A 16,411-nucleotide genomic window follows, 5' to 3' on the forward strand; every position below is an offset into this window, starting at 1 on the left:
GCATAATGGTCCGGGGCTCAAGTGGTTAATAAAGTAACATGGAAAACAGGATGAAATCTGAATAAGTCTGGCAGTTCCAACTCATAGGCTACCTCGTTGGTCCTTCTTTTCACTAGAAAAGGGCCCACAAACTTAGGATCCAACTTTCTCGAAGGGCATGCCAACCTTAGGTTTGCTGTGGATAGCAATACCTGGTCACTGGGTCCCGAATTAATTCTCCCCATTTTTCCTGTCGAAAGTTTCCTTGTTAAGTTCCTGTGTTTTAGCCTTTGTTTCCTGTAGTAATTTGTTATTGGCACTGAAGAAGTTTACTGTCTTGAGAACAGCTGGTACTGAACATTCCAGAATGGAATTGGGCAAAAATGATGGATGGTATCCATAGTTGGCAAAGAATGGAGTTTGTCTTGTGGCGGAGTGGGTAGAATTATTGTAAGCAAACTATTGTAAGCGAAACAGCGTAAGTACTGCTCGAGGGTCTGGTTGGTCCTCTCTGTCTGCCCATTTGTCTGTGGGTGGTAGGCTGAGGAGGATGATAATTCAATTCCAAGGGACTCACATAGAGCCTTCCAGAACCTGGAGGTGAACTGTACTCCTCTATGCGAGACAATGTTAGCTGGCACTTCGTGAAGTTTAATAATTTCCCTGATGAAGACTTGTGCTGTTTTGGGGGATGAGGGTGTTCCTCTCATTGGAATGAAATGCACCATTTTGGACAGCTGATCCACCACCACAAAGATGGTGGCATGGCCCTCTGCGAGGGGGAAGTTCCACAATAAAAAGTCCATGGATATCATTTTCCAGGGCCTATCTGGAACAGGTAGTGGTTTTAACAAGCCCAACGCCTTGCTTCGGATACAGGTGGTACAGGATTCCACATATTTCTTGCAGTCTCTTGTAACTTGGGGTCACCAAAATGTGCGTTTCACTCAGTTTTGGATACGCCGAAATGTCCAGCTAACATATGATCATGACAGAGTTCTATTATGGTGACCCGTAGATTCTCAGGTATGAAGATCTTGTCTTTGTAACAAGACTATCTTTTGCCAGCAAATTTGTTTCAGTGGGAGGAGCAAACTCTGCAGAAGCCTGTTTGACTCGTGATAGTAGACCTTCCTGTACTAGAAGAAAAATTCCCGAGGACAAGATGGTATCCGGGGGTGCAGTTTCTTTAGAGTCATTGAACATGCAAGACAAGGAGTCAGGTTTTGTGTTCTTTGAGTTGGCCAGGTAGGTGACATGGAAGGAAAATCTGGAAAAGAATAATACCCACCTGGCTTGACATGGCCTTAATCTCTTTACAGTTCTCAGATATTCCAGATTCTTGTGGTCCGTATAAATCAGAATTGGATGTGCTGCCCCTTCTAAAAGATATCGCCACTCCTCTAGTGCAGCTTTTATTGCCAATAATTCTTGGTCCCCAACATCATAATTCTTCTCTGCTGCTGATAATTTATGGGAGAAGAAAGCAACTGGGTGTAAAAGGGCACTGGATCCCTGTCGTTAGGAAAGTACTGCCCCAACAGTAATTTCAGTAGCATCGACTTGGCAAGGTAGAATCGAGATGTTTTAAAACGGAAGCAGAGGTAAACAGTCTCTTGAGGATCTCAAAGACAACCTGAGCTTGAGGGGACAAGTGGAACTGGACCTGCTGCTTGGTTAACTGCGTAATGGGAGAGATGATGGCTGAGAACCCTTTAATGAACTTTCGGTAGAAATTAGCAAATTCCATGAAACGTTGAATCCCTTTCTTTTCTACAGGGACTGGCCATTCCAGGATAGCAGTAATCTTTTGGGGATCCATCTTAATACCTTCAATCGAGATAATCATCCCCAGGAATTGGATATGTTGCCGTTCCAACTCGCACTTCTGGGGTTTAGCATATAAGCCATGCTGCCGGAGCTGACCCAACACACACCTGACATGCTTGCAATAATTGTCTATGGAAGATGAGAAGATCAGAATATCGTCTAGGTATACAATGATAAACAGATCTAGGCAATCTCGGAAAATATAATTAACAAAGTGTTGGAAAGTAGCAGGGGTATTGCATAACCCAAATGGCATCACCAGGTATTCAAAGTGCCTGAATCAGGTGCAAAAAGCTGTCTTCCATTCCTCACCTTCCCTGTTGCGGACCAAGTTGTAGGCCCCCCGAAGGTCTATTTTGGTGAAGATGGTTGCAGCTCCGAGTCTTTGAAATAATTCTGGCACCAGGGGAAGAGGGTAGCGATTCTTAACGGTAATTTGTTAAGTTCGCGGTAATCAGTACAAGGCCATAGGGTGTGATCCTTCTTTTCCACAAAGTAGATGCCTGCTCCTGCCGGGGAGGTGGAAGGGTGGATGAAACCCTTTTTCAGATTGTCATCAGTGTATTCTTTTAGTGTACCCAGCTCTAGCTCTGTTAGAGGGAAAATTCTCCCAAAAGGAACTTCAGCCCCTGGGAGGAGCTCAATCGGACAGTCATAGACCCTGTGGGGAGGGAGAGTCTCTTCACCCCTTTTACTGAAAATGTCCATGAAATAATGATATGCTATTGGGACTGATTGGCGTACTTCAGAGTCCAGACACAGCAGGGAAGAAAAGTCACTGGTAACCTTTTGAAGACAGTGCTGATGACAGTAAGATGAAGGGAATTTGACTTCCCTGGTGGCCCAATTGATGTGTGGGTTGTGAGCCTGTAGCCAGGGCATGCCAAGGATGACTGGAAACAAGGGTGAAGTGATAATATCCGGACGTACAGTGGGAATCGAAAGTTTGGGCACCCCAGGTAAAAATGTGTATTAATGTGCATAACGAAGCCAAGGAAAGATGGAAAAATCTCCAAATGGCATCAAATTACAGATTAGACATTCTTATATGTCAAAAAAAGTTAGATTTTCCATCATTTACACTTTCAAAATTACAGAAAACAAAAAAATGGCGTCTGCAAAAGTTTGGGCACCCTGCAGAATTTATAGCATGCACTGCCCCCTTTGCAAAGCTGAGACCTGCCAGTGTCATGGATTGTTCTCAATCATCGTCTGGGAAGACCAGGTGATGTCAATCTCAAAGGTTTTAAATGGCCAGATTCATCTGACCTTGCCCCAACAATCAGCACCATGGGTTCTTCTAAACAGTTGTCTAGAAAACTGAAACTGAAAATAGTTGACGCTCACAAAGCTGGAGAAGGCTATAAGAAGATAGCAAAGTGTTTTCAGATGTCAATATCCTCTGTTCGGAATGTAATTAAGAAATGGCAGTCATCAGGAACAGTGGAAGTTAAAGCAAGATCTGGAAGACCAAGAAAAATATCAGACAGAACAGCTTGAAGGATTGTGAGAAAAGCAATTCAAAACCCATGTTTGACTGCACGATCCCTCCAGAAAGATCTGGCAGACACTGGAGTTGTGGTACACTATTCCACTATAAAGAGATACTTGTACAAATATGGTCTTCATGGAAGAGTCATCAGAAGAAAACCTCTTCTACGTCCTCACCACAAAAATCAGCGTTTGGCCGGAATGAGCAAAGGTACATTTGGAGAAGAAAGGGCACAGAATTTAATGAAAAGAACCTCTGTCCAACTGTTAAGCATGGGGGTGGATCAATCATGCTTTGGGGTTGTATTGCAGCCAGTGGCACAGGGAACATTTCACGAGTAGAAGGAAAAATGGATTCAATAAAATTTCAGCAAATTTTGGATGGTAACTTGATGCCATTTGTGAAAAAGCTGAAGTTAAAGAGAGGATGGCTTCTACAAATGGATAATGATCCTAAACACACCTCAAAATCCATGGGGGATTATATCAAGAGGTGTAAACTGAAGGTTTTGCCATGGCCTTCACAATCTCCTGACCTCAACATTATTGAAAATCTATGGATAGACCTTAAAAGAGCAGTGTGTGACAGACAGCCCAGAAATCTCAAAGAACTGGAAGACTTTTGTAAAGAAGAATGGGCAAAGATACCTCAAACAAGAATTGAAAGACTCTTAACTGGCTACAAAAAGCGTTTACAAGCTGTGATACTTGCCAGAGGGTGCAGTACAAGATATTAACTCTGCAGGGTGCCCAAACTTTTGCAGACGCCATTTTTTTGTTTTCTGTAATTTTGAAAGTGTAAATGATGGAAATAAAATCTAACTTTTTTTGACATATTATAAGAATGTCTAATCTGTAATTTGATGCCATTTGGAGATTTTTCCATCTTTCCTTGGCTTTGTTATGCACATTAATACACATTTTTACCTGGGGTGCCCAAACTTTCGATCCCCACTGTAACTGTTCTTGGTGGAGGTTGGCAATGGTGGCAGGTAGAGGAGTGGTTTCCTGCGTAACGGGTCCCGACTTGATGGCAAACCCATTGGCTAAATGAACAAAAAGGTCCTGAGCCTTGGGTTGTAAGGGAATCAGGTGTTTAGCTGCGAAAGATGAGTCCATGAAGCAGCTACAAGCTCCAGAGTCAATGATAGCGGATACCTGGATGTTCCTTCCGGGGAGCTGTAAGAGAATGGGGAGAGCAAAGTGTTGGTCACAGCAGATTTACGGTCAGAGGAAATTGATAGGCACTTACGGAGCTTTGCCGGGCAGGATCTTACATAATGCCCAGGTTCTCCACAGTACAGACACAGATTGTTCTGACGATGACATTGGCGTTCTTCACCTGTAAGTGAGGGGAATAGCAAGCCCAGCTGCATAGGCTCAGACTTGTCAGGAGGTGTGGCTGGCTGTACCAGCAGGGCTGGGTTGGAAAAGCTGGGAACTCTTGGTAACATCCAGGTAGGACGAGATTGTCCAGTAGCCCTCTCTGATTTCCACTCCCGCAGACGTTGGTCAATCTGTATAGCCAGATTAATGAGTGTATCCAGGGTTTGGGGCACCCTAACGCAGGCTAGCTCATCTTTTAGGGGGTCTGACAGCCCCATACGAAACTGGTAGCGGAGGGCAGCATCATTCCAGTTGGTATCAGCACTCCAACATCTAAACTCAGCGACATAGTCCTCTGCTGCTCTGCAACCTTGCTGTAGGGTATATAGTGCGGCCTCACCAGTTGCAGAAAGCTGAGGATCCTCTTATAGCTGAGCCATGGCATCAAAGAAGGTAGTCAGGTAAGTTAGTGCTGCTGCTTTCTGTTCAAGGAGCCAGTGTGCCCAGGATTGAGGCTCACCTTGTAGCAAGGAAATTAAAAAGCCCAGCTTGGTAGGAGAAGGTGCGTGGCTGCAGAGCAAAGTAAAGTTTGCAGGCATTGCGGAACGCCCTAAATTTGCTGCATTCTCCGGAGAACCTTTCAGGTGTAGGAACACAAGGCTCAGGGGGAAGCTTCACTACTGTAGGTGTAGAAGGTGCACTGGCTGCGGAGGCAGAGGGATGTGGAGACCCCTGGGTTCCGGCTGGAGATGAAAGGGCTTGAACATGCTCCTCCAATAGGGTATAGCCCTCTTGCAGATATTTGACAGCCTGTGTCAGGCCTGCCAGATATTGACAAAGTTCCTTTATAGAAGTATCTGATACTGTCACGTACCTAAGAGATGGGCCCGATATGCAGAGGAAGGCCTCTCTTACACCTCTGACTCGAGGCCCCTGATAGAGCAGACAGGAGGCACAGGAGTGCAGAGTAGCACAAGTGCTTGGAAGGATCAACAGCTCGGAAGCAGGTCCGGAGTTCCAGATGGCACTGTGGAAGAGAGTCAGCAGGCTGGGAACAGCAGACTTGGCTGGAGACTGGAGCAGGCTCATGTAAGGGTGCCATACACTGGGATGAGGAAGCAGCCAGGCAGAGAGGAGGTTCCAAGAGACTGGAACACAGGAAGTTCAGGTAAGCCGGGTCATACACAGACAGGTTCTACTGGAACAGATGCAGAGGCAGGAGCAGAGTCACTGAACAAGCCGGGTCGGTAACAGGTGGGTAATGGGTTAACCAGAAGAGAAGTCAGATGCAAGGTCAAAGTCAAGCTGTGGTCAGATGCAGGCGCATAGCAAGGGTAGTTAAAGGCAAGCCAGATAAACACAGGAACGGATGCAGAGTAGCAGGTTTCACACAGGGAACGCTGTAGATCAGACAGCAAAGCTTCAGTGTGTCAGCTGAGTTTAAATAGCCCACTTGGTACCAGAAATCACACGCATGAGCGATCCCGTGCGCATGCGCATTAGCACCCGTAATCGCGCACCAGCTTGCACCCAAACGTGGCTGCAGCACTCCCCGAACACACGGAGCTCATCCCTGGACTCCACAGCAGGATTCCACCAGGACCAACCAGCCCCCCGCTCAGCCCCCTGCTCACCAGTAGACCTTCCACAGCCACCATCTGGTCACCTCGTCCCTAGCTGCTAGACTCGGGGGACAGACCGCGGCTGCAGCCTAACTCCAGCCCTGCCGGCCCACCTCCTCAGCTCACCCCTCTCTGTCTCTAGCGGGCAGTGTGCCCTTCCTACCCCTGAATAACACCTCCTTCGTTACCGGACCTCACCGCAAGGGCACGGGGTGATACCGAGAGCAGGACAACCCTCGGCTCAGGCCTTGCACCAGTGTTCATCTCGATCCTTCCAGATGCGGCTCAGTACCAGTAAGTAGTGGTCTAGGTCAACCCTAGTGCCCTCTCCTTCAGTCCCACAGCCTCCCCCACCCCTCTCCCTTCTCTATTAATCACCAACCAACCCGGGTCAAGTACTCGGGGCCCACCTACTAGCAGTTGATCCAGGGACTTTGGGTCCGATTGCCTCCGGGGGTCAGGAAGGAATTTTTTCCTCTGCTGCAGCAACTGGCTAGCTCAGCTAGGGATTTTTCGCCTTCCTCTGGATCAACAGGTGGGTGGTTAGGCATGCGTGGCCCCCCTCCACCACCTCCAACAGTTCCATCTGCACCATCAACAACGCCATCCCTGAAGCAGCGGCATCCTTCAGACCATCATCTACTCAGCAACAGAAGCAGCGGCACCCTTCAGGACCACCATCTTCTCAGCAACCTCACCGTCGCCACATCAGTATCATCACCACATCATCCTATCCTCAGCAATTTTCTCGCCATGTGTAACTTCAAATACTCAGATGCTCTCCACAGGCTAAGAAATACCATCTCAACATTACCATCTTGCATTCAAAAAATACTACAGAAAGAACAATTACTAAGGACCAACCTACAATCAACTATCAAATATAGGAAGACAAAAATTCAAAAACAACAATTTGCATGCGCTCTGATCAACACCAGATCTGCAGTCAAGCATAGACTGAAAGTACATGACTTCATCACCCAAAACAACATAGATTGCCTCTTCATCACAGAAAGCTGGCTAACACCAGACTGCTAACACCATCCTAACCGAATTAGTGCCTGAGAACTACAGGATCCTAACTGAGCACAGAATAGGTAAAAAAGGAGGAGGCCTAGCAGTGATCTTCAAATCTCACCTCACGCTCATCAAACCAACTGTACAGAACTCAGTGCCTTTTATAGAGACACTCACCCTACATCTTCAAACAACACCCCAAGACACCATTCACATACTACTATGTTACAGACCACCAGGACCGAAGACCAATCTCCTTACACCCTTCACGGAATTCATGTCAACTCACACCCTGAAAACCAAAAACTTTTTGGTACTTGGAGATTTCAACCTCTGGGCAAACTCCACCCAAGACCCTATCGCCACATTAACCAACTGGAAGAATTAGGTCTTCCAAAATAGTCGCCAAGACTATGAACCCTACCTGCCTAGAGCCTCCAGGAAACGAAATCCAAGAATTCTGAAATGAGTTATTGGATTTTTTTATCGACAAAATCGCCAACATCTGGAAAACAATTCAACAGAAAAAAACAACCAACCTCATTCAACTAAAGTAAAAAGAAAAAATCGATACGAACGTCATACAATCACCACATTTTTTGCTGATCCCAATCACCACTGACATCACCAAAAACATCATCAGAAGCCTCAGAGACAGCACGTCACCAAACTACATCATTCCCACAAAACTCCTGAAAGAATGTTGCGACATCTTGGCTCCTACTATAACACACCTCATAAATCAGTCGTTCAAAGAAGGGACTGTTCTGATCGCCCTCAAGCATGGCATCGTCAAACCCCTGCTAAAGAAACCCAACCTCGACCCTAAGGACCCTAACTACCGCAGACCGATAACAAGCCTTAACTCCATCTCCAAGATTATAGAGAAAGCAGTAGTACAACAGCTACAACACCACCTGGACACACACAAACTCTTGGACCCTCTGCAATCAGACTTCCATCCAGGCCATGGCACAGAAACGCCACTTCTCATATTATGGGACGATGCCCGCAAAGCAGCTGATGATGGAGAATCATGTCTCCTGGTACTGTTGGACCTCAGTGCAGCGTTCGATACAGTGGACCACAATACTCTCCTCATCCGCCTCACAGAAGTAGCAGGAGTGACAGATTCAGATCTACAATGGTTCGCATCCTTCTTAGGAAATCGTTCTCAGACAGTGAAACTAGGAGCATTCACCTCTGAAACCCGCGCAATCTCTTGTGGAGTCCCTCAGGGTTCACGCTTGTCACCAGTGCTCTTCAACATCTACATCCATCCACTCCTCAAAATCATCAGAAAATCGAACCCCTGCTTCCACTCATACGCTGATGACACTCAACTCTACTTTTGCATCACCGGACAAAAAGACCATTATCAGCAACTAGAAAAATGCCTCACTTTGATAGACGATTGGATGACTACTAGCTCACTCAAACTCAACGGACCAAAAACAGAGCTTCTTCTCCTACACGCAAACCAAAATTCCAAAACTAAGACTCCATGGACACCTCCCACCATCTTTGGACAGACCATCTCTCCAAGCACCAAAGCCAAGAGTCTCTGAGTCATTTTTGACTCAGAAATGTCAATGGATGCACAAATAGGATCAGTACTCAGCTGATCTCACCGTCTCCTCCGTCTGCTAAGTAGATTCATCCCCTTCGTTCCAGAAAAGGACAAAGCAGCAGTAATTGGAACAATCATTAATTCCAGACTCGACTACGCAAATTCCCTCTACATAGGACTGCTAACAGGAAAAAACCCTGGGAATCCATCTCCCCTTCCCTGAGGAGCCTACATTGGCTAACCGTAAAGAATCAAATCACTTTCAATAACTTCTCAGCAGGATGTGGAAATCTTGCAAAAAGACCTGAACAAATTAATGGGGTGGGCGACTACATGGCAAATGAGGTTCAATGTAGAAAAATGTAAAATAATGCATTTGGGTGGCAAAAATATGAATGCAATCTATACACTGGGGGGAGAACCTCTGGGGGAATCTAGGATGGAAAAGGACCTAGGGGTCCTAGTGGATGATAGGCTCAGCAATGGCATGCAATGCCAAGCTGCTGCTAATAAAGCAAACAGAATATTGGCATGCATTAAAAGGGGGATCAACTGCAGAGATAAAACGATAATTCTCCCGCTCTACAAGACTCTGGTCCGCCCGCACCTGGAGTATGCTGTCCAGTTCTGGGCACCAGTCCTCAGGAGGGACGTACTGGAAATGGAGCGAGTACAAAGAAGGGCAACAAAGCTAATAAAGGGTCTGGAGGATCTTAGTTATGAGGAAAGGTTGCGAGCACTGAACTTATTCTCTCTGGAGAAGAGACGCTTGAGAGGGGATATGATTTCAATTTACAAATACTGTACTGGTGACCCCACAATAGGGATAAAACTTTTTCGCAGAAGAGAGTTTAATAAGACTCGTGGCCACTCATTACAATTAGAAGAAAAGAGGTTTAACCTTAAACTACGTAGAGGGTTCTTTACTGTAAGAGCGGCAAGGATGTGGAATTCCCTTCCACAGGCGGTGGTCTCAGTGGGGAGCATTGATAGCTTCAAGAAACTATTAGATAATCACCTGAATGACCGCAATATACAGGGATATGTAATGTAATACTGACACATAATCACACACATAGGTTGGACTTGATGGACTTGTGTCTTTTTTCAACCTCACCTACTATGTAACTATATGTAACTAAGACCTTCTGCCTCACCCACAAATGCATACAAGGAAACGCTCCTCAATACCTATGTGAGAAAATAAAACGCTACACACCCAATCGCAGTCTTTGATCTTCTAACCAAAACCTCCTCCTTATTCCCAAACCACACTACAAAACAAAGGGAGAATGAAGATTCGCAGTCCAAGGACCACGGCTATGGAACGCTCTACCGACTTACATCCGCATGGAAGAAAACCATCAGGCCTTCAGAAAAAAACTCAAGACCTACCGCTTCTAAGAAGCTGGACAACACAGGACAGATCTAGCGCCTTGAGATGATTCAGTTCGCATTTGCAGCGCTATACAAATCATTCATTCATTCATTCAGTCACAGAACTTCTGTTTCTGGCAAGACCTTCGTGACACCTAATGAGGAAAACCAGTAAGAGATTTTTTTTTTGGCTAAAGGGCAAGAGCTTGCCAGCAATGTGTCTTTTTTTAGTGATGAATTTCTAAAATGTGGAGATGTGGAGTTCAGCTTCCATCTAAATAACCAAAACTTCATGCAGGGTCTGAGTTTTTATAACAGGGGAACTGAAGTCACTTACTAGAAAAAGAGATGGGCAATGTACACTAAATCATACAAGGATGGCAGGATAAGCTGAGGATGAAAACCAAGTGATAGCCTGGCTCTGTCACCATGTCAAAGTCAGGCAATTCTCCCTGCAACTGCAACGTTGCGCTTGAAAATGTGTGGTAACTCCTGTGGATACATGGGCTCTAGGAAGTCAGCCTGAGGAAGCGTTAATAGGAGGTTAATTTTGGAAGATAGGTACTGCTTGGAGGGCTTCTTAAGGGGTCCTTTATCAACAAGAGAGCTGCTCTGGAACAAGAAGATAATACTACCCTCAAAAGCATGGCACCACCCAACCCTCCTGAGAACTGGTGAGTTGATATAGAACTCTGTTTGGTGTGTTGCTGGACCTGCCACAAACTGGGTCATTTAAATGTGTGGTGCAAGTTAATCGACAGGAGGTTGTCACACTTCTCCAAACCATCATGGAAAGCTGAAAGAGAGAACAAGTGGATGTCATCTCCATGTAGGAGGATGTAAAATACTGCCCCAGGGATTTTGTAACCCTGTTCACCCCAGTGGGAACTGTCTCACTAAAGTTTAGGGTGATGCTGGGGTTTAACATTTGATCTGGTAAGAATGTTCTATACTCTGAACTTATATGGACAAAAGTTGAGAAGCCCACCATAAAAAGAAGGAGTCCTCTGATGAAATAACTAATACCACACATAATGAAAGGAAGAAACAGACTCCCATAGAGAAGTTTGTCACGATTTATTTAAAAAAGTTTGAAAAGCCAATGTATCTATCGCAGCATACAATACAAACGTGTTGGAAAACACAGTGTGCACTCCAGCTGCGTTGCAAGGGGCGGAAGTGATGTATCACACTCAAGGCACCCAAAAGGTGATGAACCTTACTATGGGAGTCCATTTTTTCCTTTCATTATCCCACTGATGTTTGGACGTTTGACGGCACGATTTGAGATCGGGAGAATTTCCTTTGCTGATCTGCGCTTTTGACTACCTGTAATGGGTGTCATGGAGTTCTGGTGAGTAGGATGTTTGGCAGGTGTTGGTGGTGGAAGATACACAGTCACTTCCAATCATTTCACTGGGATAAAGAAGACTTATATACACAAATTTATTTGGACAATAATTTCCTGACATTTATTTTTGATTTTTTCAGCCATAACTATTAAGGACACTTTATATGCATTTGGCTAATGTTTTTTGGAACATGCACTTTCATTATGCACTTGCAATTTATTGTAACATATATGATCTAGTGTATTGTTAATCAATGTTTTGAAAACTATTTTGATACATCACAGAGAGCGTGGTTCAAATAAATTTACTAATTAATTTTTATAATATTATTATATTAGCTGTCTCCCTGTGATCGCGGTGCTGGGAGCAGTAATGTGTTTCAGAGATTCACTCCTCCTTTGTCAAAAAATTTTTTTGGACCAAACCAAAAAAAAAAATATTAGCTGTCTCCCTGTGACCGTGGTGCTGGGAGCAGTAATGTGTTTCAGAGGTTCACTCCTCCTTTGTCCGAAAAAATTTTTGGACAAAAGGGGGGTGAACCTCTGAAGCCCATTACCACCCCCAGCACCGCCCCCACTTCTCACAGACACGAAGGGGTTGCCTCGAGGTAGACTGCTCTTGTGCAGAATGCCAACGATTGGTGGGAATTCTGACAGCTGTTATGATGTGATTTCCCTGATGCCAGCTAGAGAGATAAGAAAAGCTCATACACTGACAACCTTGTGGTTTCTTCATCCATCACACTGCGGACAACCCTGTGGTGCTTTCATCTCCCATCCATGCTGATTACCAAGAATAATGTAAGTGTACTTAAAACAACAAGAAGTGACAATCAACAATAATTGAATGATATCTCTCACCCAGTGCTCATAGAATGAAAGACTATACTAATAAAGTTAGCAGCTGCTATAAATATAAAATAAAATGAAAAATATGCTACAGTCCAGCTATAGCATTAGCAGCGCTCGAGCAATAACGCTTAATGATGATATAAAGTGTATAATGAATAGTCCAAAATCATGAGTCCATCACTTTGTTCCTCTAGGTTCCAAATTCAATTATGGATCCCATCACCACACCGCATGAGCAAACACCCCTATGATAATAAACTCACCAGACAAAACCAGCTCATGCGCTTGTAATGATTATTTGTTGGCATCAAGGACTTCATCCTTCCATCTAGATGTCACTCGTAATGAAAAGATAAGTGCACATAGTGTAATCCTGTAAAAAAGAGATTTAATAAATTCAAAACCCCCTAACAAATGTGCACTTACAACCAAATAAAATATTAAAAGCATGTAAACACAATCCTGTCCTTATCGCTCCCCTGTCTCTTACCACGCCTCAATCGTCTCAGAAAGCGGTGTACCCGAGTTGAGACGATTGCTGACAGATCATAAGGCCGCTGTGTGGTCATTACCTGACGCATTTCGTCATCACTTCGTCAGGGGGCATGACCACACAGCACAGCTCCCTTCCTTTATACACTGCGAGTGCCGGGTATTAATCCAATACACGTTCACTTCCCACAACACTTAAGCTACCATATTAATGGGCTATATATATGATAAAAATAACTACTATGTGCACACGGTTAGAATATGTATAATATATATAATATGTATAATATGTGCCAAACTGTATGTTGTCCATCAGGCGCTCGGGTTCAGCACATCATGGATCTGGTGGACAGATTACTCGGAGGGGCTGGGAAAGACCCAGCTGTCATGGTGCACGTTGGCACCAATGACAAAGTCAGAGGCAGATGGAGTGTCCTAAAGAACAATTTTAGGGACTTGGGAGCTAAATTGAGGAAAAGGACCTCCAAGATAGTATTCTCAGGAATACTACCGGTACATCGAGCCACACCAGAAAGGCAGAGGGAGATTAGGGAAGTAAACAAGTGGCTGAGGAGCTGGTGTAGTAAGGAGGGGTTTGGGTTCCTTGAGGACTGGGCCGACTTCTCAGTCGATCACCAGGACTATAGACGGGACAGATTGCACCTAAATGAGAAGGATGTAGATCAGCTGGGAGCAAAGAAAGAAAGTTAGAGGAACTAGGCGACGGGGAGGAGGGCCCAGAGGTAGAAATAGCCAGTGCGGATCATATTCCAGAGGGTAGTATTGGGGGCATTAGTGGTAGGTTGACTAAAGCACATAAAACCAAGGTAAGTATAGTAACAAGCCCTAGTTGCAACCTTGGAACACCCAATAAGTGGATAGTATGCGACCGGTCTAAACTACGTGGCATGTTCACCAATCCAGGAGCCTGGCGGACAAGATGGGTGAACTAAAGATACTGTTGTACGAGGAGGATTTGGATTTTGTGGGAATTTCAGAGACCTGGTTCAACAGCTCTCATGATTGGCTGGCAACCATTCAAGGGTATACCCTTTATCGCAGGGATAGAGAGGGTAAAAAAGGGGGAGGGGTATGCCTATATATCAAGAATAATGTACAAGTGAATGTGAGAGATGACATCACTAAGGGAGCTAGGAAGATGGAGGTGGAATCCTTGTGGGTAGAGCACCAAAGGGATGAAGCTAAGGGGAAAATAATACTGGAAGTATGCTATAGGCCCCCTAACCTGAGGGGGGAGGGGGAGACGGATCTCCTATCACAATTTGGATTAGCAGCAAGGATGGGAAGTGTTATCATAATGGGGGATTTTAATTATCAAGACATAGACTGGGCGGGGAGAACCACACCTTCGTCTAAGGCTCGCCAGTTCCTAAATGTCTTGCAGGAATTGGAGCAAGTACAAAGAAGGGAAACAAAGCTAATAAAGGGTCTGAAGGATGTTAATTATAAAGAAAGGTTGCGAGTACTGAACGTATTCTCTCTGGAGAAGAGATGCTTGAGAGGGGATATGATTTCAACTTACAAATACTGTACTGGTGACCCAACAATAGGGATAAAACTTTTTTGCAGAAGGGAGTTTAACAAGACACGTGGCCACTCATTAAAATGAGAAGAAAAGAGGTTTAACCTTAAACTACGTAGAGGGTTCTTTACTGTAAGAGCGGCAAGGATGTGGAATTACCTTCCACAGGCGGTGGTATCAGTGGGGAGTATCGATAGTTTAAAAAAATTATTAGATAAGCACCTAAGCGACCACAACATACAGGGATATACAATGTAATACTGACATATAATCACACACATAGGTTGGACTTGATGGATTTGTGTCTTTTTTCAACCTCACCTACTATGTAACTATGTATCAGCAATCGGCCCTCTCAGAGAGCGGCGTACCCGGGTTGAGACGATTGCTGACAGATCGTAAGGTCACTGTGTGGTCACTCCCCGACCCGTTTCATCATCACTTCGTCAGAGGACGTGGACACTCAGCACAGCTCCCTTCCTTTATAAACCACGAGCGCCGGGTGTTAACCCAATACACGTTCGCTTCCCACAACACTAAAGCTACCATGTTAATGGGATATATATGCCTAGATAACAACTATGTGCACACGGTTAGAATATGTATAATGTCACCAATCGGCCCTTCATGTTCTTTACCACCTCCAGATCTGTGCAACATGTGTCAATGTTAATGCTAATACCCAATCGGCATTTATAACTCATATTACCTAGTTTTACCCTGATCGCTGCAACCAAATCTCGCCATGTATGGGCTGACAGATCGTAAGGTTACTGTGTAGTCACTCCCTGACCCGTTTCATCATTACTTCGTCAGAGGGCGTGGCCACTCAGCACAGCTCCCTTCCTTTATACACTGCGAGCGTCGGGTGTTAACCCAATACACGTTCGCTTCCCACAACACTTAAGCTACCATGTTAATGGGATATATATGCCTAAATAACAACTATGTGCACATGGTTAGAATATGTATAATGTCACCAATGGGCCCTTCATGTTCTTTACCACCTCCAGATCTATGCAACATGTGTCAATGTTAATGCTAATACCCAATCGGCATTTATAACTCATATTACCTAGTTTTATCCCGATCGGTGCAACCAAATCTCGCCATGTATGGGCTCTTATTGTTAAAACAATGCAGAGCTCAAATAATAAATATATAATCAATAACACTACAACACATAATGGCTAGAAAAAACATATTCAAATCATTAATATCAATCTACACTCCCAATAATTCATAATCAAATAAAATTCTTTTTTTTTAATTCATTTTTTTTTTAAATCATTATTTTTAAAAGTACAGTGCCTAATAATTATATATAAAACAGTGCAGCGCTGGACGTATAATAAAATAAGCTATTATATTAATCAAATTAGTATTAGTGCAATAAAGTGATGAAGTATTAATGAAATAGTGTAAACAGTAATACAAATCCACCAGTAAGTTGCTAACAATCAATGCAATTAAGTGCTAAAAAATACCAAACTATAATATAGTGAAAATGTTCAAATAAAGTGAAAAGTCCAAAAAAACTCTAAAAATGATTAAATAAAAGTGCAAAAATCCAAATACGATACTCCACTTTATAGTGCTGCCCGTTACTAGGTGAAAAAGTTGGAGGCTTACCAGAAAGCCTGCGACCGCCCTTACTCAGGGGGGTCAGTACAGGCTTAGTAGATCACCGCAGGTGTCCCGACAGGATGACAGCTGGTGGTCCTCAGATCTCCTTTCTCCTTTCCAAATAGTTCATTAGTAGCAGCGGGGGACACTCAGGAGAGTGTGGTAACAGGATAACTCAAAGCAGCAAGCACTTCAACGGGGATGAGCCATATCAAAAAGAAAAAGGAACTCCCATAGTGTAGAAAGCCAAATTAATTTATTTAAAAATAGCAGACATACACTGTATAAAATCGCAGGAATAATGTATATAAAATTCCAGCAAGGATAAAAGAAAA

The sequence above is a fragment of the Aquarana catesbeiana genome, linkage group LG01, assembly GCF_042186555.1.
Source record: "Aquarana catesbeiana isolate 2022-GZ linkage group LG01, ASM4218655v1, whole genome shotgun sequence".
NCBI classification, from domain to species: Eukaryota; Metazoa; Chordata; class Amphibia; order Anura; family Ranidae; genus Aquarana; species Aquarana catesbeiana.